The sequence below is a fragment of the Lissotriton vulgaris genome, chromosome 3_1 (genome assembly GCF_964263255.1).
Source record: "Lissotriton vulgaris chromosome 3_1, aLisVul1.2, whole genome shotgun sequence".
Taxonomy (NCBI): domain Eukaryota; kingdom Metazoa; phylum Chordata; class Amphibia; order Caudata; family Salamandridae; genus Lissotriton; species Lissotriton vulgaris.
The window spans coordinates 544,293,932-544,320,715 of NC_141689.1; the positions used below are offsets into that span (position 1 = coordinate 544,293,932).

The 26,784-nt window shown below is 46.9% G+C and overlaps 1 protein-coding gene and 1 pseudogene across 1 annotated transcript in view; both read right to left on the minus strand.

Annotated features, from left to right (window-relative positions):
* MCCC2 (methylcrotonyl-CoA carboxylase subunit 2) overlaps positions 1-26,784 on the minus strand; it is a 264,869-nt gene that overhangs the window by 53,577 nt on the left and 184,508 nt on the right. The window lies entirely within an intron of this gene.
* LOC147726763 (uncharacterized) lies at positions 1,921-7,574 on the minus strand (annotated as a pseudogene).

Genomic DNA, 26,784 nt, shown 5'->3' on the forward strand with positions numbered 1-26,784 from the left:
ACGTGCAGGAGCCTTAATTATTCATGGGTTTCAGCCAAAAGAATGTGGCCAGCAGGCTTTTTAAGTCCATTGATGAAGTAGTAAAACCAGAACTACATTTTGTTTACTAAAAAGGCATAACTGGCTGGAAGTGTCCGGCACCACCAGTCACCCGTGCACATACAAAAATACACCATGCACATATGGATGGAAAATAAAGAAAAAAAACATGCGTTGATGTTTTTGAACTTAGCTACTGTAGTAGTTTTGCTGCTTTCAAATGAATAATTGTGTTATTGCATTTTGCAGCAGAATAAAAAACAAGTTTACTGCATATTTTTTAAATTATTTCACTATGGACTACCAAACCTTTTCATTATGTTAGATTACTATACATTTCACAGGAGAAAATTGTTCCCAAGCAGTAATAGGACATTATAGACGTTTGCTATTGTTGAGGTTATGTTATGTTAACAACCATTTATAGAGCACGTGTACACCTGTAGGTTTCATGGCGCTGTTGTAGAGAGATGTAACCAATCCCTAAGCGTAGGCTCCAAATCAACTAAGTTTCCTTCAGTTTTTAGTTTATAGATGTATTTAAATGACAAATTAATCATTGCAGCATTAAAGAAATTAAAAAGCTATAATCAGAAGCTAAATTAATTTTGAAATGTAATAATAAAATGTGCATGTAAGAAATGAAGTGGCCACAGCATTAGCAAATTCATAATAACAAGAACCGAATAAACAAGCTTGGTAATGCATCAGTTTCGATTGTATAATGAATAAAGAGTTGTTTTCATCAATCATCGTCCGGAAGAAGGAAAGAGCTCCCTGACAAATCACACGGAGTGGAGAGGATGTGGTGTAGTGGACAGAGCTGCTGACTCAAGAGCGGGATTCCCAGTTCGAGTCTCGACGGCGCCACACAACATTCTGTGATCCTAAGCAAATCCCTTAACCCCTTCGCTGCGGCCGCGATTTTACTGCTGTGCGGTAAACAAAAGAACAGGGCGGGCCGTGACGAACCCCAGCAGTCATCAGCACACGCCCACCGCGGGGCATGACGGCTGGGGTACGTCACCAGCATGGGAGGGGTTAATCTCCCCGGGTGATAGATTGTTATGTAAATATGCGGCAAGAGTAAAAGGCAAACCATTATGAAAATATAGTTCCACCAAAGTGGATGTTAACAGTATTTCTGGCGCGGGAAACCGATAAGAGATGCAGACAAGGAACAAGCATTGATAAATGCAGGAATATATGCTACAGCCAATAGAAATGGAGGAAAGGTAAGTGGCACACACAGGCACCAATGAGAATCCCGGAAAGAGAGGAGGTGGGATGTAAGTCAGTTTTAAGTACATATTAAAAACAATAGATTTCTCAAGCACAAAATAAATATAAATATAAATATATATAAAAAATAATTTTGCAAAATAAATTAATTTCCCACACTACCATCAGACACTGTAGTGCACAGGTGCTGAAAGGGCACGCAGGCCGCTCCAACAAATGACTAACTGGAAAGAACTTTTTGTCTTTATCAACAAATGTCAATGACTTTATTCAATTTCCCTACAGCAACTCCATAAACGTGTGCATGGATATACTTCCTTGTGATCAATCCTACTTGACGTGTGCCTACAGTTAATCACTAATATGTGAGCCAAGCATGTAACCTATACGGGGGAGCTAAAGCATAGCTCCAATATCCGAAGGGCTGAGGTTGGCATGTAGGTCCTCCATGGTAATATTACAATACTTTTCCAGCAATAACATTCTGTATTCATACAAGGTTATGGTACCTGTCCCGGTCTCCCCACACCCATATTGGTCTATAATACCCTCTCAGCCTCCAGGGTGGGCACCATGCTTCTGCTGGGGGTATCAATAACATCCCCATTTTTCTGCAATATCCCTCTTTCTGAGATCACATCACTTCTTGGTCTCTCCTTGACTGACGTAATACTGTAGAATTAAAGTCCAATCGACATTTTATAATAATTTTTTTGAAGATAGGATTCCTTTCCAAAACCAACACCAAATAAAACACATAAAAGAAACATTGAAGCAATCAACATTGCAGACATGTCCACCCATCAGAGAGAGGCCCAGGATATCATTGCTGTGAATGCCCAGCTTCTTAATAATTAAATCTGGTATGCTCATGATCCATACAATGAGGCCACCAGAAGGGCGGCCTGCTTTAGATGGGGTAGCTTTAATGCTAAAGTTGGAGTACCCTAATCCGAATTGTTGTTTCACGGCCCATGCTTCCTGTAGAATGAGGATATCATGCGAGTTAATGAACGACCCCCACTTGGGGTCCATCATTTTGCCCTTCAGGCCTGCAAAGTTTGATGACAGTAGTAGAAAATGGTGTTCCAACTCTTTGAGAACAATGCCAGGCTCTGGGGAGGGTGGGATGCCAGGCTGCACTTGGATAGGGTCAGTGGGATGCATGCAAGTGGACAAAGGACTCAGTGCACATAATATGTGAGTCACTGGCAGTGAGAGTACAGGCAGGGGAAAGTAAGTCATGCTCAGGTAGCATTGTGGTTGTCATAGCTTGGGAGCCCACACCAGCCTTCCCATCTTTACTACACCCATATGCTTCTTGGGAAATCTATGCTTGGGCTCTCTAGATAGAAGTCCTCATAACCCAAACGTCAATCAGTGCTTTCAAGAGCTGAAGGAGGATGAAACCTGTTCCTGACTGGAACAATAGTTTTGCTCAGTTCCACTACCCTATTTTGATAAAAACCTCCACCTCGTGCTGGTTTTGGCAAGGGGGGATAAAATGTTTATAAAAAACTCCAATGGAACAATGCCTATGCCTGTTCCTGCATCCACCCAGCTAAAGTTAGTGCCACAGTTGATTAATCATTTAGCAAGGTCCGGGTTTTTGCAGCCAACTACAATACAAAATCTGCTTTTATTTTTAGGTGACGCACCCACCCAACCAACCCTTCTAACAAATAAAATGTAACTGAACTAATTAATCTTCAAGTCAGTATTTCGAGACAACCAGTGAAAACCCTTGTTCTTCAACTAGCTGATGTGGTCCTCTTGATTGCAGCTGGTCAATATGGCCACATAGGGACAACAGTCAGGGAAAAGATCGAGGCTGACCAGGTTGGGGCAGAGTAGCAGCCTCAGTGTGGCTTTTGCTGATTCGTCAAGTAGAGTTCTATAGCCCCTTAAAGTGCCTCACACAATAGCCCCCTTGCCGTGCCCCTTTTGTTAATAGAAGGAAGGAAAGGTGTTGCAGAAGTCGGGAAGACCAGTAGTAGATTATTCATCCTGATGTAGGCGATAGGCTATAGCAGAGGCAAAGTGCGTGGAAGAGCAATTGCCCCATCTGGGTCTTGGGTTGGAGGCCCTACGATATTTTGGTGCTATTATGCAAGTTCAAAAGCTGGGACACTGACTTCCAGTTTGCTAAACCTGTCCAGAATCGGAGATGAGCTGGCAGTCATTATGTCTTGAAATGTACTCAAGATGTAATCCAAATTCAGGTTGGGCTCAGGGTCTGGGCTTCCAAAATTAAAAGGTTTGGCCAGGTTAGGTAAAGGTGACTGAGCAAATCGGTTGCTAGAGGCACTCAGCGTTTTAGCATTAACATGCCTAGCTGCTTGCTTGATTCTGTTTTCTTCATCGGGTCCCACCCTCGAGGGGGTCGTTCAGATATGGGTGTTATGTTTGCAGGGGGTGCAGATTAGGAGCAACTACCTCAATCATAGGGTTTATTGGGATGGAAGGGGCCTCCATGTTGCCCAGCCCTTTAGGTGTTTCCTGAAATCTCAGAGGGGGCTCGCCCATCTCACCCATCTCCAAAGATAAGTGCCTTTCTGCTAAATTGATTTCTTTGCAACAACCCCCACAACGCATGCCAAAAAAGAATCAAGGGTGGTGCCCCGTTTTCTCACCTGGAAGCTTACATTTTATATTTTATATAGTAGGGTCAAATGTAGGCTTAACCCTCAGTAGAAGACACACACCACTTAAGATGAAATACAAGGGCCAAAGGGGGAGGCCCAGCCCAGCCTCTTCCGGCGATGAAGGGCAAAAGACGGGCCTGAGTGAGTCCGTGGGGACAAAAGACCCCTTTCGCTGCCAAAGTTATGTCCCAGGCTGCGAGATTGCAGGAGGCACTTTTCAGCGTGTAGTAAGGTGTCCGCCCCCTCCTGGGATGACTCTGCAGGCACACCTCATTGCACGTGTTGAGGTGGGGGGGGGGGTTAAAGTCCCCTACGGCCTGATAAGTCTGTGGGGGGCCAAAGACACCTTCTGCTGCCAAAGTTATGTCCCGCCGCAAGTAGTATTAGTACGTTTGATTCAGAGATTTGCGAAAATAGGCACCTAGGACGAATGTTAGATGTGCACCTACGATTTGCACAGAGCTCCACGCATTTGAGGGTTTCCAAACATCCCCAAATATATACACAAAAATCTGATGTTATGTTATGTTATGTTAGTAGTTTTTATAAGGCGTGCAGCTGCCCCAGCCAAGGGGCGTCCCGGCGCCTGATCAGGTACCACAACACAACAAATCGATGCTGGGAAGGAGAGGAAGGAATCAGTCAGCGATTGGGAACAAAAAAGTTTTTATGGCGCGCCTATAGGAAGTAAGGCTGTTCAAGGCTCGAATATGGACAGGGAGAGAATTCCATAATCCTGCCGCTAATACTCTAAAGGAGCGACCTCCCATCCTACTCAGTCTAAACCGTGTATTGACCGCCAGATGGAGAGATTCCGATCTAAGAGACCGCGTAGGAACATAGGAGGAAACAAGCTTAGCGAGGGCTGGAGGAGAGGAAAGCTTCAAGATTTTAAATGTCAGGCAGAGAGCCTTAAATTTAATTCTCTGTCTGACCGGCAGCCAGTGGAGAGAGGTGGAGAGAGGTCAAAACTGCAGAGACAGAGCACTGTCTAGGAAGGCCAACGATGGCTCGCGCCGCGGCATTCTGCACCCTTTGCAATCTAGTAGCCTCCGCCTGAATTACTCCGAGCAGCAGCGCACTCCCATAGTCCAGCCGAGAAAGAATGGAGGCTTGGACCACCAGTTGCCGAGTAGGGGGGTCGAAGAATTTGAGGACCGGTCTCAGCCCTCGCAGAATACCATAACAGGTAGCTGAAACCTTCTTCGTGTGGCTGGTGAAGGAGAGTGTAGGATCCAGCCAGACCCCCAAGTTCTTAACTTCGGCAGCTGGGATGGGAGTCACCCCCAATTCTGGAGGCCACCACTGGTCTCCCCAGAGCTCCGCCTGCTTTCCTAAGATCAGGACCTCGGTTTTTTTGGCATTTAACTGCAGACAGTTAGTTCGCATCCAATTTGCCACGGCTATGAGTCCTACACGGAATCTGGGAGCGTTCACCTCGGGATCACCGCTGAGTGTCACCGCCAGCTGCGTGTCGTCGGCATACGATGTCATGGTTAGGCCACATTGTCTGACGACTGCAGCCAGCGGTTTCACATATAGGTTGAACAAAGTGGGGCTCAACGCAGAGCCCTGCGGAACCCCCAGCCCCAGTGGATGGAAAGAGGACTGACAAGGTGGAATAGCCACTTTAAAAAACCGGTCCGAGAGGAAAGAGCGAAACCATTGGAGAGCAGTCCCCTCAATTCCCACTCCCTCCAAGCGCCGTATCAGAATGTCGTGAGACACCGTGTCAAACGCGGCGCTCAAATCTAACAGGAGGAGCGCCGCTGTCTGCCCAGCATCCAGCACCGTTCGCAAGTGCTCGGTCATAAAGAGCAGTGCAGTTTCGGTGCTATGTTGTGCACGAAAACCATTCTGGCTCTGGTCTAGAATGTTATTTCGAGAAAGGTGGGTGGACAAGATGGAGTTCACGTGTGCCTCAGTGACCTTGGCGGTCCAGGGCAGGAGGGAGATGGGACGGTAGTTTTCTGGTAGTAGGGGGTCAAGGTTAGGCTTCTTTAAAATTGGGCTGACCGCTGCCTGCTTCCAGGAAGAAGGGACCACACCCGATGTGAGCGATAGATTGATCAGATCCAGTATAGGCTCACGACATAGGGGAGGGAGAAGTCTGAATAACTCTGGCTTCAGCGGATCTAATGGAGAACCGGATTTAATTTTGAGGCTCAGAGTATTGAAGACCTCGTCAGACATTACTGGCAGGGAGGACAGAGTTTCATGAACCGTAGCTATCACACCAGTTTGCTCAGCATCGGGCACAGATGACGTAAATCCTCGGTAGATCGCATGCACTTTCTCCACAAAAAAGGATGCCAGACTTTCACAGTGAGAGTCCGTGCAGATTTCCACCGAGGTGGCCCGTTTCCCCATAAGGTCTTTGAGAACCTTAAAGATGAATTTAGACGGGTTGGGGCTATTCTGAAACTCGAAAGCATAGTGTGCGGCCCGGGTTTGACAGATTGCCCTGTGATAGATCTTGAGCTGGGCAAAATACAAAGATTTCAAGGTGGGATCAAAGGATTTCCTCCACGCCCTCTCAGCTTGCCGGCACGTTCTTTTAAGCTCGGCAAGAGTATCATTATACCATGGGCTGGTAACTTTAGCATGGCATTTCGACCAGCGCATCGGTATAAGAGAGTCAAGGGCGGCTAGGACCCAGTTACAAAACTGCTCGTATCCTTGTTCCACATTCAGCAGATTGCCCAGGGGCTGCGCCTCCAAGATCTTATAAAACTCCTCCAGTTTGAGCTTATGCCAATTTCTTTTAAGGATCAGTCTGTCCACAGGTTTAAATTGTGGGTCATCTATAGGACATGAAACTTTAACCAGCAGATGATCAGTCCAACCTACCACCATCGGGTCAGAGACCCTAGCCCGCTCCAGTGTGGTAAAGAAGGGGTCAAGGATATGACCTCCTGTGTGGGTAGGGGAGGTAACTAGTTGGACCATTTGCATGGCTTCAAGGTCCGCTAGCAAGGTATTAATAGGTGCTAATGACCCCTGATCAAAATGGATATTGAGATCGCCTACGATGTTAAAATTAGCACATCTCGGAGCTAAAGAGCTGACCACGTCAGCAAGAGCGGCCTTGAAGACAGTGTCGTTCCCTGGCGGGCGGTAGATAAGCATACCGCTAAGTGTAAACTGATGACTGAAGGCTACCTTAAAAGAAGCGCTCTCACACGCTGGTAAATCGAGAGCTTTCCATTCAGCCGGGAAGCAAGATTTTATCACCATAGCTATGCCACCCCCTCTAGAAGTGCGGTTAATAGTGAACACTGTGTAGTTGGAAGGGAATGCCAGATTGATTATTGCATTGTCCGCATCCTGAAGTCAAGTCTCAGTGAGGAAGATGAGGTCAGGAGAGTCCTTTTCGATCATGTCACGTAAGGACTGATGGTGCTTGACCAATGATCTCACGTTCAGACTCCAGATGCTAAGTACACGCTCAGAGATATTAGTACGTGTATTAGGGGCATTCCTTTCCACAGAGCGCACCCCAGACGGGGTATCAAGTGACAAACTGCCACAGGCACAGTCATAAGGACCCGACAACGGGTGCACAGGATCATGAACACACACCGTGAGCCTCTCTCTAATAGAAAGCAGAGCGGCGCGATTGTACCTGAGCGTCAAGGTATTCTGCATGATGGTATGATGACTAAATGCCAGAGTCCAGGCCCCGCTCACGCTTCCTCGACGCGGACGAGCGCAGACGGGCAGGACTCTGGCACGACTCCGGCTAAGCGACGGCGTCCCACTGCGCGGTACCGCTGCGCGGGAGAGGACGACTTTAAGTAGGCGTCGCAATGAAGAGCTCGAGCATCGGGACGCTCCAAGATGGCGCCCGCCTAAATTTCCACTAACCCAAGCCAAGATGGCGCCCACAAGAGTCCAACCCCGGGACCCGGACCCGCCAAACGGCGGTGCGCTTTCCAGAAATTAAGTGCAGGTAAGGGGACGAGTACCCAGGCAGAATAGTAGTAAAAACAAGGGAGAATCCAAGCAAAATAACGAAAATACAAAACTGGTAATTTTAAAAACACAGCGCACTGGCAGCGCGACCTGCGCTAATGCAGCACCTAATCTGAGTGAAAGAAAAGCGAGTCCGCCTTAAGTAGGCGACGCAATGAAGAGCTCGAGCGTCGGGACGCTCCAAGATGGCGCCCGCCTAAATTTCCACTAACCCAAGCCAAGATGGCGCCCACAAGAGTCCAACCCCGGGACCCGGACCCGCCAAACGGCGGTGCGCTTTCCAGAAATTAAGTGCAGGTAAGGCGACGAGTACCCAGGCAGAATAGTAGTAAAAACAAGGGAGAATCCAAGCAAAATAACGAAAATTAACAAACTTCAGATTGTGTTAACGCTGAACATTTTATTTTCATATAGTCCCTCTATTTGCGTTCACACTTGCAGGCATCTGAAATCTGGTGCAAAGCAGAAGCACAAACAGAATTTGCACGCTGGTCTACGTAAGCATTAGTCTGAACAGGAAGACAAGTCATGTTTGAGCCAGTATTTGCTCTATTGCCAGGGTCTAAATGTTCTTGTAAACATAAATGCATAAAATAGGTGTAAACTTACATCTAGAAAGTTAGTAAATACCTACAAAGTAACAGCATAGAGCGTGTTGACCGTCTTAACGCTGCTCCACTGGGGACTCTTATAGATTCCTGGCCCAGCCTACGACTGCTGAATATCCATCATACAAAGCTTATGCAGGAGGCATTTTTAGTTGGGGAAAAAGTATGCAAATCTTCATATTATGAATTAGTATTTGAGATTTCTGGAAACGTAGGCTTTCAAAACCCTGAATGTATTTTGCAACATGTACCAGCTGTAGTCCCAGTCCTTAGTACGAAAGAGGTTTTCATACAAAACTGAAAAAACTAAGATCTAGAAAATATGCTCTGGGCAGTTTTTATTCCATTCTTAGTCTTGGTAACATTATGTATATTTTTGCACAAGATTAAAAATTTTTTATTTTTTCTACAGTATTTGGAAGCTTAAATTAAGGAATGGGTCAAGGTGATGTTTGCTTTTCTTTTCAAATGTAAAAAATAAGAATATGTTCGAGGCATAATCAATTTGTTCTACTTAGTACCCTCGCAGCTAAACTGACTTGCATTCAAATCACTTCCTTAAGTGACTTGACTCCATAGTAAAGGGGTAAAAGATACATTAATATGGCTCTCATGGAGTCTCCCTGAAGTTTAAGGCAATGGATAATCCGTACATTCTAGTGTTCTTAAATCTAGATAGATCACCAAGTCAGTTGCTTTATAGACACCATTAACAACGTATCAGATTACACTTTGAGCTGTACCGAAAAAATGTAAAAGACAAATATCAAGCCAAACACCAATCTAAAAAACAAAATAACGGAAACATGAAACAACTTTTTAGTACTCTGTATTTACTCTTATAAATACTTTGCTATAAATGTGGGAAAAAGTCAAAGTAAAAGGACTTCCGCCTAACACAATACCAATCACTATGGTGTCTCAATATATAGAGGTCTTACAGCAATAGATGGTCAAAGTTACTATAATTTAATTTGTGCACTTTTTAAAAATCATGTAGACAAAAAAATTGTGTTATTTTCAAATATAACAGATACATGAAGCAGAAGACGAAACATCGTTCTGAAAGAAAATTTGCGCCAAGTAAGTCTGCCTTATTGAGGTGGATTAAGAAAAGCTGTCAGCAACTCAATGGGGAGAACACTGAAATCCGTGTTTTCCGTAAGTCCCAATCTAATTGGTCTCACACTTGGTGACCTTCAGCAATAGGGCACTCAGATTTCAGCAGTTTTAACTTACTGCTTTAACCACCTGCTCTATCAGAAAAGTATTAGACACTTTACCATCTTCCACTCACAAAGATGTGGTACAAGTTCTCCTGGCATCTAGGCCTGATTATGCCAATCCTCTTTATCTGGCGGCTGCAAAATATTTGATCAGGGGACTTCAATTGGTATAAAAAGCAGCAGCCCACCCGATTTTGAACATCTCACGACAGTAGATTTCTTCTTAGCTTAGCAGATTTTTCTGACTTCCTCTATTTAAGAAAATTCATTTGAAATCTCTGGTTATTACATACAAAGCCAGAGAGAAATATGGCTCTCTTTTTTGCATACTCTGATTCAAACCTATATTCTTCCATGGATTCTGCACTCTTCTTTGGCCAATCTGATGGTCAAGCCCCGTATTGTCATGGCCAGACGTAGCGGGAGATCTTTTAGAATTCAGGTAGCCAAGCTCAGGAACAATCTACTGTGTGAACTTTGTGGTACTCCATTGGTTGTTCATTTCCACAAGCACATTTAAACGTGGCTGTTTAATGCATTTTAGGTACTCCTTAGTTTTACCTCCTCTCAGAAGACCCTTGTTCTCCTGCACTGGGATGCCTGGATTTGAACAACTGTTCGTGCTCTACAAATATCTCATTCATTCATTCATTACATAGACTCTTCCTATCTACTGTTGAGTCCAGAAACCTGCAACGCACATGCTGCACACCGACCAGTTTTGTCTGACATGGCTGCTGTGGCTCAGTGACTTATGTCTTCTTAACACAGCATACACTGTCTGAGCCCTTGCCATTTAAGAAAGATGACCTTGAGTGCCTGGAATGGACAGCCACTAGGCCTTCTACCACTGCTCGTTTCACCCAGTCATACTGCTATGCATGCTACATTTCTAAAATATACAGCAGCAGGGAGAACATGTAGCTTGTCAATACAAACCTAATTAAATGAGTCATTTCCACACATTCGTATGTTCAAAAGAATGGATTCCTCTCAGTGAGGTCTCACTCTTAAGTACACAACTATCCTGCCACGCCTTTCATCCAGTTAAAAAAGTGGTTTAGGAAAAATGTGCTTGGTTCTCCTTTGAGCGCTCCTAGGTGTAGACTGGTGAACACTCTCAGCTAGACTTAGGAGGCAATGAAAGAGGCAAGGAAGAGGATGCTGTTCATTTACAAGGGCCAAAGTCTCAAAGGTTTGCTTTGTGTTGGACTGTGAACCATCCTTTACATGATCAAGCTTACGTTCACCACGTACCAGTTAGCACTACTGTGTACAGTCACAGAAGTACCTGGAGAACACGCCTTGGAATCAAGACGAGGAACTTTAGTTGAGGAGATGTGATCCAGTGGCTATTCTGTGGACTCTGGACCTGGGAATCACATGTAATTTAATACTTCCTGAAAAACCACAATCTCGATGTATCTAGAAATGTTAATATGAGAAATGCAATTGTGTAATTTAACAGTATAACAATATATAGTACTCCACTGCTCATCAGCTGGATTTGCACTACACAAAAACATGCATGCAAGTGAGATTTCCGCTGACTTAGGGTGAAAAGGGGATGGTCGGGCTAAATTACAAGTGACCTCACTAGGAACTCAAACAGTTGTAGGCCCCAGAGGCCAGGAAGGGAGCACACTCACTTCTTTCTAGCCAAGGCAAGTAAGGGGCTTGTTATTCTAAGGGTTTGCATGGAGTCTGGCTTAACCATCACACCTTTTACATGAAAGTAGATGAAAGGGAAATTCTGGGAGCCAATGAGCGGGTTCAAAATAGATCTCTATCTTAAGGTTTCTGAGCATGTTGGCCAGGGCGTACTGGAGAATACAGCTGCATTTGTACACCTGAAACCTTCAATAATTTGAAACACCGAATACATTTGGGATTTATCTTCTAACAAATAGAGTTTTAAGTAAGAATGTCTAGTCTAAGACAGAAGTAACAGCACAACTGAAATCAGGGGACCAAAGCAATTTCTAACTAGGCATCTGTAAAAGGGACAGCTACCACTCAAAGCTACCAGGGAGAAGACTTCGGCAACGTCACTGGTGGAGTTTTCATGGCACCACATATTGGCAAATAAAAAGTATGCACCAAAGGTTATAGGGAAATTAAAAAACTGAGCAAGGATACTAAAGACCGAACAACTACAATAGCCTTCTATACTGTTACAAACAACCAAGCTGAAGATGTTCTCTTTATTAACAGTGTTGTAGGGCAGAGGAACCCGGAAGAACAACACTATTGATTTACTCCAGGATGGAAAATGTAATTTCTATTTCACCTTTCTATCACTCTGCAGACCGGAGAGGCAGCAATAGGAAGGTAGAAATATTGGGTGCATATTTTACGTTTTTATATAACTGTTTTGGACAAGGTGGATGCTGGCTACTCTTGAATGTTTACACTTGATTGGGAATACCTAGGTACAGTCTTCTGAGAGTAGTGTAATGTGCGTCATCCAGAGTCTTCGCTATCTCTCTATTGTGTGTCGTGAGCCCTCAATTTAATTTAAAATATACATTGTAAGCTGTGCATGCTGCCCGTCAGGTGCAAAAATTTGTAAAGGTAATTGACTCATTGATTCAGGCACTCAAATGTCATAGGAACAGAGGCAATATTCCATCAGAGGACGAAATATGAACGTAAAGAACAAAACAACGACTTTAGATGGGCATGGAAGCAGCTGTTCATTCCAAGGACTGCGAAACGCAAACCCCATAAGTGGCAGGCGTTGGCAGTAGGTCAATAGGATATGTCAGCTCTTCTATTATTAATAATGCACTTTCCCTTCAAATTTATTTCAAAGTAATTGTCCCCTAGGCTGACCAGGAGCTCCGAATGGCTACACCATGGCAACCGAAAAGAATGGCATTTTGTTCAAACAAGAAAAACAAAACAGATTGAGAAGATAAAAGAAATTACGAACATAAAAAACAATAGGGCCACAAACCTCAACTGACTTTTCCATACACAGAGAAAAACAAACTACCTCTGGTGTTGAATTCGGCTAAAATGTTCCAAAGGTGATGTATGAATGAGCAAAAACATAATTAATGAAATTCATAACTAGAAACATGAAGTTTCCAGCGGCAGAGATGAAAAGTGATACTGGAGTGACTTTGTATGTTTCTTAAGCATCGCTGACAATCCACATTCTGAAGTCGCTGAGAAGCACACACTCTGGTGCAAACAAAACTCTCTACGAAATGCATACAAATGATAGAACATCGGCTGTTCAGTGGAAAACTGCAAAAATATCCATTTGAATGCAGACTGTATGTTTTCAAACTCTGAAATTAGCTTTTTTTTTTTAATATAGCTCAATTCTTTGCATTTTTTCTTGTTCTTTTACTTAGTAGAATTTTGTCTGGCCTCCCATTTTGAACAGTATTTTAGTTTCCTGTTCCCGAGTGATTGTCCTCGAGGTTCTTTTATGTTTGTATTTTCTATATTGCTTGCGTTTTGCTTAATCTTATTTGCCATGCATTTTTTTCATATGAAGAGGACACTTTTGAAGAACAATTTCGGATTCAAATTTCTCGTGATGCATTTATTGTCTTCCTGGACTATTTTCCTTTGAATGGGGTATGCTTGAGATGTCCTAGATTAATTTACAGCTCAATGCTAATTGCGCGCTAATTACTTCTACAACAAGCATTGGCAAAGCCAATAGATTTTGCCTCAGTGAAATCTGTTGGCTTTGTCGATAATTGTTTTGCATTTTGTAACAATGGTTAGTAAAAGTTGCTAAACTTTTAACTTTCCACAATGCTGAGAAACTGATTAAATACGAGCTGTGCATATCTTTGCAGCGCCCCTTCAGTGCCCATACAGTTCGTTCCACCTTTGGCACTTACTAAATCTCTGCTCTTTGTATTCTATTCTCATTCTAAACACATGCAATCAGCGCAATAAAGAAGTCGTCAGCGGGGCATTAGACACATTACCCCAAAGCGCTTGTCTGCTGGGCTTTGCAGCGTTGAAGAGGAAAGAATGTCTTTAAAGTGGCCATTTTCGCTCTCCACCAACCACCATTGTTTTATGGATCCGCCAATTATTCCAGTATGCGTCCCTGAGATGGACGGAAAACACTGGGCGCTTCTGGTAAGGGGAAGCTCAATCTGTACACTTTTATTGCCTCTGTTATACATGGAGCGCCAATACCCTTACAATTGGAAACATAATCATTTCTTTATTTACAGGTCAACTAGGAATGTCACAAAAGCAATTTCCTTTTGCACTCGTTCCCTCTGTGTTATTTCTGGTTTCTCTTTTCCAGTCACTTTGTAATCTCCAGTTTATTGTGTGGCTGGTGTGCCGAAGCCCGTTAAGTCCATGGAAGCAAAAGAGACTCCTAATTGCTCGCACATAGAACTAAGATAACAAGCATTTGCAATGCAATAGGTCTCACATTTATTAGAGGTTGAGCTATTGGCATTGCAAATGACAATGCCTTTTATTGAGGAGTTGTATTTAAAACCGATAAATAAAAGCCATTGTCATTTACAATGCCAATAGCTTAAACTCTTGCAAATGCGATACCTATTAAATTGCAAATGTGTGCTATATAACATTTTAAAAAGCTTTGGGATAGAGCATGTCCTGCCTCCAACAGCAGGCAGGACAAAGCTATTTGAGAAAATAGTGCTCGGAGGCTGTAATTAAAGCCTAGCAAGCAACAACACGTAACGGGGGTTTTGCCATGGGAGGTTACAAAATGAGACCAGGCAGTATCAAGGAGGCACTACTAAGCCTTTTGACCAATGAACAGCCACAGTTTACAGTGCACAACAACACAAGCCAATGAAAAATGTGGGCGGAGCTTCAAGCCCCTACCTCAGCACAGCATGCCTCGCAGAGCAGCGCATGCACTGCCCAGGCTCGACCTAAAAACAAGCGACAACAGGTGGGAGGGGGAGGATAGGAAGCAAGAACGGGAGGGGATTTGTTGGGTGGTACGGGGCGAGTTGCAACATGGGTAGGAGAGTGGATGCATGGAGGGGAGAGACAGTAGGGAGGAGAACAGACACCTGGACAGCACCTTTTGGGGTGACAGAGGCAGTCGGAGTCAGACAGGTGGTAAAACCATGGACGTCGATTCACTAAAATGCCTGAGGTAGCAGAAGTGACATCACTTTGCCTTTGACTCTAGTGACCTCGCAGGAAGGGACATCACTTGACCTTTGACCCTGGTGATTTCATCAAAAGCAATCAATCATTGACCCTGGTGTCATTAACAAAAGTGACATCACGTAAATTAATAAAAGGAAAACCTACAACATATGATATTGAGAAACAAAAGTATATTAAAGTACATAAAATTGTGCTTTAGTTATCAACAACATTCTCTAGGGTGTGGTGATTAAGTTCCAGGGGATCTTCCACAAAAAGACAGCAGCATAGACTAGGAGAATAACCATCAAAGACCAAGAGAATAGCCATCATAGACTAGGAGAAGAACCATCATAGAATAAGAGAACAGCCATTATAGACAAAATACAGCCATCATTCTCTTAACAATAGCTTTGAATGCTCAGACACAGGCTCATACCCTGGCCATTGACTTCATATGTCAACCATAATCTGTCTATGAAAACCATAACAAGCCTAGACATAGCCTTAAAGACCCAAATACAGCCTCAAAAGCCCAGGATGAATCTCCATGTGTCATGGCAAAACCAATAGGTGTCATGGCAAAACCAATAGATGCCAGGCAAAACCCAATATACCTGTGATGACTCATAATAACATAACCTTAATCAAAAGCTGACCGTGGTTGGTACATATTGTGAGAAGTTGGCCCGATATGCAGCGTTCGCTATTCTAGCGACCGCTATGTATCGTTCCAAACGACCCTTATGATGATTGGTTGTAAGTCAACCTATAGACCCGCTATCCTAGTAGCGTGGATACGAGCAGTCTAAGGCTAAAGACTCGAGAGGGCGTGTTAAGCCAGCTGTTTACCACACATGTACCCCTTGAACACCAAGTGAAAGGACACCACACAAGTGTTATGAAAATAAACAGGATATTTATTAAGATTCACAACAGCCCTGTACTCTTTATGAGGACAGGGTACTAAGCACAACCAAATCTCTTAGGAAAATACTTCAAGTGCACAATTAAAACAAGTGTCCGAGGACACGGAAAGTTTAGAGGTCTCGGGCGGACCCGATAAGGCAAGTCGGAAGCGAGGGACTCAGGACCCTAGAGTAAAGAGGCTATGCAGGCACCGAAATGCCGAGTTACCTAGCCACGAGGGCTGCGGCTGCACAAGTCTTACAGGCGTCGGGGTCTTCGCTGACGAGCCAGGAGCCGGAAGAAAAGGAGTTGCTGGCCGGCGACCAGTGATGAATAGTTCGTAGAGATCCAAGCCTGGATCAGAGATCGTTGACACCTGAAAGCAGAGGGGTCCAAGTTCGTACTACTAGCCAGTAGTCAGAGGGTACCAGGAGGGCACCGGTTGGCCGTCACCTCGACTAGGTGAGTGGGCAACGCTAGGCTCTGCAGTCTCACGGACCAGGAGGCGTTGTCGGCGACCCGGATGGAGGTGCGAGCTGTCCCACGAAGGATGATGCTGTCGGCGTCGCTGGGCCCAGGATTGGGGCAACAAGCCTTGGCAGATTTCAGGGCCACGTGGTGGGCCTAAAATGGCGTCTTGAGGGGACCAGGAGGGTCCGGGGTGCTTCTCTCAAAGATAGAAGCGAAGGCCAGTCTGGAGCAACCAGACCAGCAGCGATGGTTGTCGGATGTCGTCACAGGAGGGCACAAGCCAGCGGCTAGTGACCGGACAACGTGTTGAGCAGCGAGCAGAAGGGCCCCACGCAGATCGTGGAGATGCTGGGAGACTGCACTTCGATGCTGGAGCGGCTCAGGGTCGGGGCTTCTCGGACCCCAGAGCACTCACCAGGGAATTACTTCGATGGTCGTGCTGGTTAAGAGCGTGCAGGTTTTGATGATGGCCGGTCCCTCGAGGTCTCGTCGCACCCACAGACCACAGCTGAGCTGATGACGTGGGTAGAGGTCAGAGGTGTCAGGGAAGCCGGTTCTCGTCGAGCTGGGCCGTCGGATTCCTTGAGGAAGGACTTGCAGCAAACCGCAGAGTTCTTAGATGGTGCCCGCTGATGCAGGGTGACTACTCCTTAGTCACAAGGGAGAAATCTTGAGAAGAGTCTCGAATGTCCTTTCGTAGAAAGTAGTTCTTGATTCAAAGATGATCTAATTTGGAAGGGTCCCCGCTCCCGCCTTTATCCTAAAGAAAGGGGTGGGTACATGACTAGGTCCAGCCCTAAGGGTGGGACCAGGAAGGGGGGTAGTTACACCCCTCTCCCCTGCCGGACTTTCCCCAGGCCAGGGCTGGCGCCCCTGGAACTGGTTCTGACCGGCAGATGCGTAGTGAGCACCGGGGTGCCACTCCGCAGTCACCTTCTCGCAAAAGCCCTACCTACCCAGAATACACAAACCCTGTCTGGGACGGTGCGAACACCGCCCTTGACAGGAAACCCTTTGTCCAAGCGCTCCTCGCTGGAAGGACTCCCAGCAGCAGGAGGTCAGACGCGTGTCTGTGGTGGCAGCATCCATTTTGTGGAGCTGAGGCTTTAGTTAACTTTAACCGGGGTTCACAGTTACGTAATGTCGTGTCCCTCTAGAAGGGCGGAATGCTAACCTCGTCGCCAGAATTGGTGAGGGGGCAGCATCCCGATTCGTATGACACCTTACTCGACATGCCTTGATAACGCGACACCGAAGTTACCGATGTGGTACGCGTTATCATGGAACAGCCATTGGGTCTTTGTTCCGCAAGCTGCAACCGGGCTCGGCTCGGGCCAGAACCTAGTTCACACGAGCCCACGCACTCTGCCTTCAGGATTGTCAAGGCCTGCCATAGGAGTGACTGATAGGAACTCGGGCGTCCATTGTACGGTTAGATATAGGGCTACTATACCTAAAGCAAAGGGTGGTTACACGGCTTTGCCCCAGCTGTCATGCAGCCAGTTGTGTCAAATTTAGGAGGCCAGCCAGGGGTGGCATAATACATGCTGCAGCCCCTGGCGGCCCTGGGTACACCTATGCCCTGCGTTACGGGGTCTGATAAGGTGGCCCAGTACCAATTGGTAAATGCACCTAGGGTACATGTCGTAATTTAGAAAGAGAACAGCCAGGCTGTGGGTCTGATTGGCAGGCCCACAGCCAGAGAAAGTCGTAAACCAGTGAAACAAAAGCAAAAAATCTGGGTGATCATGGGATTGCAGACCCTACTCTCCTACACATATGTGTAAGCTCTCCTCATAGGAGCTAATCTGCAGACAGAATGCACCTACTGAGCCCAAAGAGCAAATACACCCACCACAAAACGGAGTCACTCTGTTCCCACACAATTTCCAATTCTATGGTTTTTCTCAAGTCAAATCTGACTGTGTGCACGGGACATCTGGGTGCTTATTCTGGGATAAGCTTTTAAGCTTACTCACTTATTTGTGCAGAATATAGCTACCTTTGAATATTAAATATTTTGCGGCTAGAAAAGGCATGAGCATGACGGAAAGAGTGACTGGGAAAGGATAGGCAAAATCTTAGCAGCAAACATAAAACATACATTTCTCGAAAAATACTCTCCCAAGTGTTGTCCTCTTTCCTATTTTATTATAGCCCTTCCAACATCACTATAAAAATACAAAACTACTATAAAAACAGATCTAACCAACTGGAAATTGTGGGATCTACGGTTATGGCCTATTAGACTTAATGTATCTTCCAAGTAGCCCCTGGAATGTTTTTATAAGTTGTGGATTAATGTTCCTCAAACCATCAGTCTGAGTTGATCTTGAGATTCTGGACGGTTGTGGGACTTTCTGCTCTATATAGCTTACTTAATAATGTTTCAACTTGTTCTAAATATTGTGAGAGCATCTTTTAATTACAAAAATTGGTGATGATTGAACAACCTAGCATTGGGAAGCCTTACAAAGATGGGATAGTGAAAGGACTAAGCAGAGAAGTGAAAACATTGTGGATGCCTAGGTCATGGGCTAAACCTGTGATGAGGAAAGGCAGAGCTGTTGCAGTGAGGTACAGTGTGTGGCACATAGGGCACCTCTGGGATGCTAGGCAGTTTGTTGTACTTACATAGCTCAAGATGCTTATTTAATATCAATAAGTGCTGTGAATTTGCATGCCAGTGTTTCCAAGCATGTGAGTACCTCACACTAGAGTACCTATGGAAAAAGATCCATCATTTGATACAATGATACATATTGGTTCAGGGATTTATTACAGTGACATATGCCTCACAGATGAACTCAGAGTTGTTCATGATCAAACAATAAAATAAGCTGCCACCTCATTTCCTACTACTGTGATAAACTACTTCAACTCAATCCTGCTTTTTAAGTCTTGCCTTTGACAGCACATGCTCTTTTGTTTGCGAGAGATATTGTATACAACAAGGGGCTTGCAGCCCGCTCCTTCCTTACCATTCAAGGGCTTCATGGTCGCTCTTATTTGCTACATTCAAATTGGCCATTGCGTGCTGGTTTAATTCCTCTTCTTTTGGCTGGAGCATGGACCATGAGTTGCTGTCCTTACTTGATCGCCCAGTGATTGAGGCACTCATTTTCTTTTTTTTCTTTCCTGTCATCCTTGGTGAACCTCCTACTATTTATAGCTATGATTTACTCTGCCGACATACTTCAAAGAAGCCCCTTTCTTCTTTGAAATGGATGTTTATAGTGAGAACAGATGTTATCTGCTTTCAAATGTATTTTCACTAAGACAAACATGGACATGAGCGCAATTGCTTTCGTTATGTGGTATTTATTTTGGCGACATTTCACATTTTGTTTCTTTTTTACGCATGGGGAGATGAACTGATTTGCTCAGACTCAGGGGGGTGGTGCTTAGACCAAACAAACATTTGCAAAGCCAATAGGTTTAGCCTTTGAGACTGCCATTTCCTTTCCAGTATGGACATTACCAACTTTGAAAAGCAAAGTAAGCGGGGCCTACCTGCAGGATACACTGTTCCTGGAGAATAACATTCTCAATACATTTAATACAATTAAAGTGACATAAATACTATATAGTCTCTTAGCTGGTCTTGATACTTTCAAGTTTATTTTCTTAAAGTAAAATTTTCAAAATGAATTGTAGTCTATGAATCAGTATTTGCCATAATACTTCAGTTCGATCAATATATACATCTGTATCTTTCTACAGTAAATTTCATCACTAAATACTACATAAGATCACATTCCTACATATGTAACTGTCCATACAATGTGATGCATGACTTATCTCAATGATAACAAAACTTGCGAAGAAGCGTCGCCCAATGCATTTCGGGAAGCCCTGTTCCCTTCCTCAGGGGAGAGTACCTGTTATGTCAATACTACATACAAGGTGCGCGGTTCTCAATACGGAAACTGCAGACTGTTCTGATATAACAACACTTCGTGGGAAGTTGCACAGTAAGCGCCAATTACAGGTTCTTGCGGAAAAGTAGATTACACTTAGTATTTCATCAAAACGATTAAATCTACTCGGAAGGTCTGGCTGTGTTCGAGCGATAGCTTGCGTGGTCTCTTGGTGTTCGTCAAAATGATCAAATCTACTCGGACGGTCTGTCAGCTTGCATGGTCTCGACTGCTAACTTGAGTAGCTAGCTGCTGATACAGACGCGGTAGGACCTACCGCGCACCTTGCATGTAGTATTGACATAACAGGTACTCGCCCCTGAGGAAGGGAACAGCCCCGTTGAAACCTCAATCAACACCGGACACCGATCAATCTTAAATTACAAGACCGAGAACAGCAACTGAACTTTTTAAAATCGCTGATGAAACAATAAACCCCCTCGCGTCTACAATGGCATAATCCTCTCCAATGAGACGAGTGTTTCTCCACAGTTCCTCTGACCACCCCACAACCGGGGATATCAGGAGCTATTCACCAGGTCCGCGCAAGTTCACCCTTCAAGATGAGCCGACATAACTTCGGGAGACAAGGGGCTCGCCACCGGAGTGCCTGGTCCCAAAATGGCGCTCGTGGTGCTGAAAGCGCCCTTCTGAACCCTTTAAACGCTGCATTACAATCAGTCCACTGCCTTCACATTACTTGCCCCCAGTAAGCAGCTTATCTGGCTGTACTCTAAACAGAGCTGGTAATTCCTTCCAGCTTGGGTGGGGACAACAATCCCGCAAAGACAAGATCACGGCCAACCCAGAAAGAGGGGATGGGGAAAGCGCGCTGCCTGAACCCAAAATGGCACCCCCTACTCCTGCAAATATCACTCAAATGGTCAATCACATTTCAAATGAACACCGGACACAATTTCAGCATGCCCGGCATCATGATTCCTTAAGTCAATTGTCATGGCGGAAAAATAAAATTGTCTCCTCGCAGTTTCAACGGCACCCCCACCTCTCTCTGTGACTACTAGAAACCAATCTCCGGCGAGCCCCAAAATAAGGAAATCAGGTAGGACATACTCACCGGATCCATGTCACGCATATAATCATTAGCGCTCTGATCTAGGGATCATTTGAAACAGGTCATGTGATATGACGCATGACCTTAAAATGGCAGATAGCTGTCACTTTAAAAGCAATCCCTGATTCTGACTAACTCATAGCTCTTATCCTACACCGCATTCATGCAGAAGATCCATGGACCCAAAAAGGCGGCCCGTCATCCCCTAACCCACATCTATCTGAATAAACATCGGACCCTTCCCCACAGAAACGCACCATCGTTCACCCACACAAACCACACTAGCTCCTGTGTTCTAACCTACAGCCCTGTCAACCCCTAACCCTCATCTATCGGAATAAACAACAGACCCTCCCCACAGAAACAAAATTCCTACACCGACACATACCACACAAGCTCCTGTGATCTAACCTACAGTCCCGTCAACCCCAAAGCTGCCTGTCTTTAATGTTAATGTTATGTTAATGTTAATGTGATGGGGATTTGTATAGCGCTCAGCTGCCCCAGCCAAGGGGCGTCCCGGCGCTGTATGGAAGACTGGAGGCAGAAGGGAAGGACACAGAAGAGGGAAAAGAGAAAGGTCATTGAAAGAGGTGAGTTTTGATGGCTTTCATGAAGGCCAGAAGGTCCTGCATGCCACGGATAGTTTCCGGTAGGCTGTTCCAGAGTTTGGCGGCCAGCAGGCTGAAGGCTCGGCCGCACATCCTGGCTAGTTTAGTGCGGGGAATGACCGCAAGATGTTGTCCTTCTGAACAAAGTGACCTCCTGGGAATGTACTCTGTCAGGAGGGGGCATAGCATAGGGGGGGAGGTGGTTTTAAGGATTTTGAAGGCCAGACAGAGTGCCTTGAACTGAATCATCTTGCCCACCGGGAGCCAATGTAGCTTCTTCAGGACTCCAGCCACGGAGGAGTGGCGGGGAAGGCCAACCAGAGCCCTGGCGGCAGCATTCTGCACTCTCTGAAGTCTAGTAATCTCTGCTAGGTTGGCACCTAGCAAGAGGGAACTCGGGTAATCCAGCCTAGAAAGGATGGTAGCTTGAACAATTAGCTGGCGTGTATGGCAATCAAAAAACTTCAGGATGGGTCTTAGGTTGCGCAGGATGCCAAAACAGGTGGCTGCCACTTTTTTGGTGTGGTGGGTGTATTTCAGTGTCGAGTCCACCCAAACTCCCAGATTTCTGACACATTCTTTGGGCTTAGGGGGTTGGCCTAAAGTTTCAGGCCACCAGCTGTCACCCCAGGATTCTGTGTTTTTACCCAGGAGCAGTATCTCTGTTTTCCCGGCATTGAGTTGGAGGAAGTTGCTCGTCATCCAGTTGGTGATCTCAGTGAGGGTCTGTTTGAAATGATGGGCCTTCAGACCGTTGTTACCATTGAGAGCTACCACCAACTGGGTGTCGTCTGCGTAGGATACTAGTGTCAGCCCATTCTTTTTGGCCACCTCTGCTAGCGGCCGAACATAAACATGGAACAGGGTGGGGCTCAGTGCTGACCCCTGGGGCACCCCCTGTCCAATATTATGTTCTTTAGAGAGGTAAGGAGGGGTGGAGACTTTAAAGGATCTGTTGGAGAGGAAGTCTCTGAACCATCCCAGGGCAGTTCCCAAGATTTCAATTTCCTCCAATCTAGTCAGAAGGACCTCGTGTGACACAGTGTCGAAGGCAGCACGGAGATCCAGCAGGATCAGTGCTGCCGTTCCGCCGGTGTCAAGAATAGCACGGAGGTCCTCTGTAACACTGAGCAGAGCTGTCTTAGTGCTGTGTCCAGCTCTAAACCCGTGTTGGGAGTTGTCCAAGATGGTGTTAGTTAAAAGGAAATTGGTAAGTATGGTATTGACATGTGTCTCTATTATTTTGGCTGGCTAAGGAAGAAGTGAAATAGGCCTGAAGTTTTCAGGAATTAATGCAATGCCTGGTTCAAAGAAGGCAGTTTGGGGCGTGGCCAAGATAGCGGAGTGAAAGGACGCACTGCTCTGGTGCTCCCGCCAACGGCCCGAATTTGCACAGGTCAGATGGTCACAATAGCTACAGTCAGCATCTCTTTGATCAAGGGGATTGTCCTGCGCCGGGTGTGAGGGAACGAGGAGCTTGAGCGACCCAGCGGGGCAGCTTGGACCCGGGTGACAGGCCGGTCATCGCCGCAGCCGGAGCGATCTCCATGGGGCCGGGTGCCCATTGCCGGGAAGAGAAGTGGAGGAACTGGCCGCGCTATCAGCATTGCCTAGCCAGAGAGCCCGGAGGACGGTGCGGCTAGTGGTGACGGGCCGGGAGGCCGAAGACGCTGCTGGTGAGCAGGGCGGCGGGGGTTTGGGTGGCCCACCTTTCCGTCGGACGGTGGTCGGGGGTTAGCGGTACCCCAGCAGAGGAGGGTGCCAGAACGCTCGCCGAGCCAGGAGATACAGTGGAGCAGAGAGGCTGCCGCAGTAAGCACTGGGGAGAGCGCGGTGCCGAGACAGGCGTGCTGGTGTCTGTCGAGCGAGGAGACTGCTCCAGGCCCGCCTCCGGACTCGCATTACCTGCACCGATCTGAAGAGCAAGAGGGGGCATTTCCACCGAGGCAGAGGCGGTGACTGTGGGCCCCGGGGTGATCTGGCATGGACAGAGCTGCCCATTACCCCTCATTTCGCTTGGCAGGCATCCGGGGGTGCAGTGGGTAGCCTGGGTAGCAGGAGTTTGCCAGAACAGGGGCCTGTGGGACACCGCTGGTGGAGCTGTGGGTGCCGCTAGCAGAGAGGAGAGAGACACACGCATGGACCAGCAGGCCGGAGAGCAACAGGCTTTGGGGCCTGGGTGCATCTGCGCGCTTGTGAGGACCGGAGGTCGGACACGCATGGGTGCAGGAGCAGTCTAGGTCATAACTTGGGGCCCCCAGAGGACTTGGACCTGGGGGTCTAGCGGTGGAGCCCCTCCCCTCTGTGCAAACGAGCTTACCACCCCTAACGCGCTGCGAGAGGTGCGGCCGGGTGGGGACGTGGTGGAGGGACGACGGGACGCCATTTTGTGAGGTGGCTGCGGGTCCGGATGACCGAAGACGCTGGAGTGGGCCCAACTAATTTTTCTGGTGAGTGGAGCGCCTTCTACCACGCCGCCTGGGGAGCGGGGGTTGCCCACGGGACATGGACTGCCCTACTGGTCTGCATGGTTGCTTTGATGCCCTCAGAAGGGTGTAGAGCACACTGGCGTTGGGGCGGCGGTTCATCACTAATTTCAACTGAGGCGCCCGGGCCGCAGGAGGGTTCGTCAAACCCAGATACTCATAACCCAGCCGGCCTGACGCCTCTCTGATTGATCGGAGACATATTCAGCTAACGATACCAGCGGAGGAAGGGTTGACGACGGCAGTGAAGGGGGATTATCTACATCGTGTCTGAATCGGCACGGAGAGTGCTATGTCCTCCTCGAGAACCAGGAAAGACAAGACCATTAAAGACTTGTTCCTCAAATCACAAACCGGCACTACAGCAACGGGAACCCCGGGCCCGAAGCCAGGAAAGGGAGAGGGATCGGAACCCATCACTACAGCCTTCCTCGAATCTATGTTTGCCGCCTTGCAGGAGGATATCCATACCCTCAAGCAAGAATTCACATCTGAGATCTGAGAGGTCCGGCGGGAGATGGACGGCATTGGCGAAAGGGTGGCGGACCTGGAACATAAAAGCGACGGGAAGGACACGGAGATTGCGGCTCTGCAACAAGAGATCCTCCGGATCCATGACCAACAAGTAGACCTCCAAGCACACATCGAGGACCTGGAAAACAGGTCCCGGCGCCACAACATACGCATTTGAGGGGTTAAGTTAGACGATGCCTTGCAGGATCTCTTCTCCTACTCCAGAGAACTCTTCAATCACATTCTGGATAGGCCGTTGGAGATGGAGCTGAAACTGGACCGGGCGCACAGAGTGGGTCTCCCGAGGGCTCCATCGGCACCGCGACCGGACATACTGGTATGTGTCCAGGATTTCAGCACCAAAGAGGCCATCCTCCAAAAAGCGCGCCAGCTACATCCTTTGAAGTTTCGGGGGAGCTCTCCTGTACCCTATCAAGACCTATCTGCTCTCATCCTGCAGAGGAGGAGAACCTTTAAGCCTATCACTTTGCACCTTCAACAGCGTAATATCACCTATAGCTGGGGCCACCCATTCAGGCTGGTGTTTCACATGGACAATAAGCTATACCAGCTGCGCTCCCTGAAGGAGGCTAGCAAGCTGCTGGGGGTGGAGTTGCCGGAGTCCGAGGACGGCGACGAGGACCTCAAGGAGGAGACGGATGAATCTAGACCAAAATGGGTCGCAGACGCCGGCTTAAGAAACCCCGAGCTGCGGAGGTGATGGAGGGCAGGAGATCGGCCTTGGAGGCGGTGTCCGCAGAGCTTCCCAGCACTCAGCACGGCCGACCCTGGACACTATACCTGGCCGTTGGCGGGAGTGGGAGAGGACTTTTCTGTTGCTGCCACACCCCGATATCCTTTTACTGATCAACTATGGTTGATGGACTATGTGTTATTTTTCTTTTTTTGTTCTCTTTACAGGTTTTGTATCGTGAGTGAGGGGGGGGCTTGTGGGGGGCAGGGATGGTTCGTGGTCCACCGAGTGTTTGGGTCTATGCTAGGTCTCCACCCATCGGCCCTATGGGTGCATACTGTTCTACGACCGGAGACGCCTTGTGCTTTTCAGAGCACCTCCTTTGCTGAACACTTAACCCTATATAGCTTGCTTAATCTCCACAACGGCCCCAACAGTGCTGGGATGCCTGGCTTCACCTTGGGGGTGTCCAGGAGTGGGCATTTCACAGGGAAAAGCCAGGAAGGGTTCCACAGCGGTATGCGTACAGCACCAGGAAACTCCGATTGGGGTATAAGTGCGATTTACAAGTACACATTCATTTCATTTAATTTCATTTCATTTCATAGATGCCGGTCACAGAACTTAAAATTCTCACACTGAATGTACGAGGGCTAAACAACCCGGTGAAGCACAGGGCGGTCCTGCTATGCTTAGAGCAATCCCAGGCCGATAGCTGCCTCCTACAGGAGACGCACCTCTTACAAAAGGATTGTCACCGCCTCAGGTCCCTTCAATTTTTCTCCTCGAACCCCACCAAGATAGCCGGGGTTGCTGTACTGGTGGCCCAGAAGTTTAGGGGCAAGGTCCTACACAAAGCGGCAGAGATCAGGGGGAGGTTGTTGTCTTATAGGTTTTCTGTGGGTGACTACTTTCACGGTGGGTTATGTGTATGATCCCAACGAGGGTCAGGAGCAGTTTTTTCATAGGGCTCTCACGGAGGTTACGACTACAACTGACCGCCACATTCTACTAGGAGGAGATTTAAATTTAGTGCTTGACAATGTTTTAGACAGGTCGTGTCAGCGCTCTCTCTGCGGAAGGCCTGTCCCGCCTAGACGATTTAGGTTTTCAGTATCTGTGGCATAGCTTCCACCCGGGCGAAAGGGACTATTCCTACTACTTTAATGCACACAAGACATATGCGCGCCTAGATTACCTGCTTGCATCCACACCTACACGAGCGCTGGTCACCAAGGTAGACATGGGG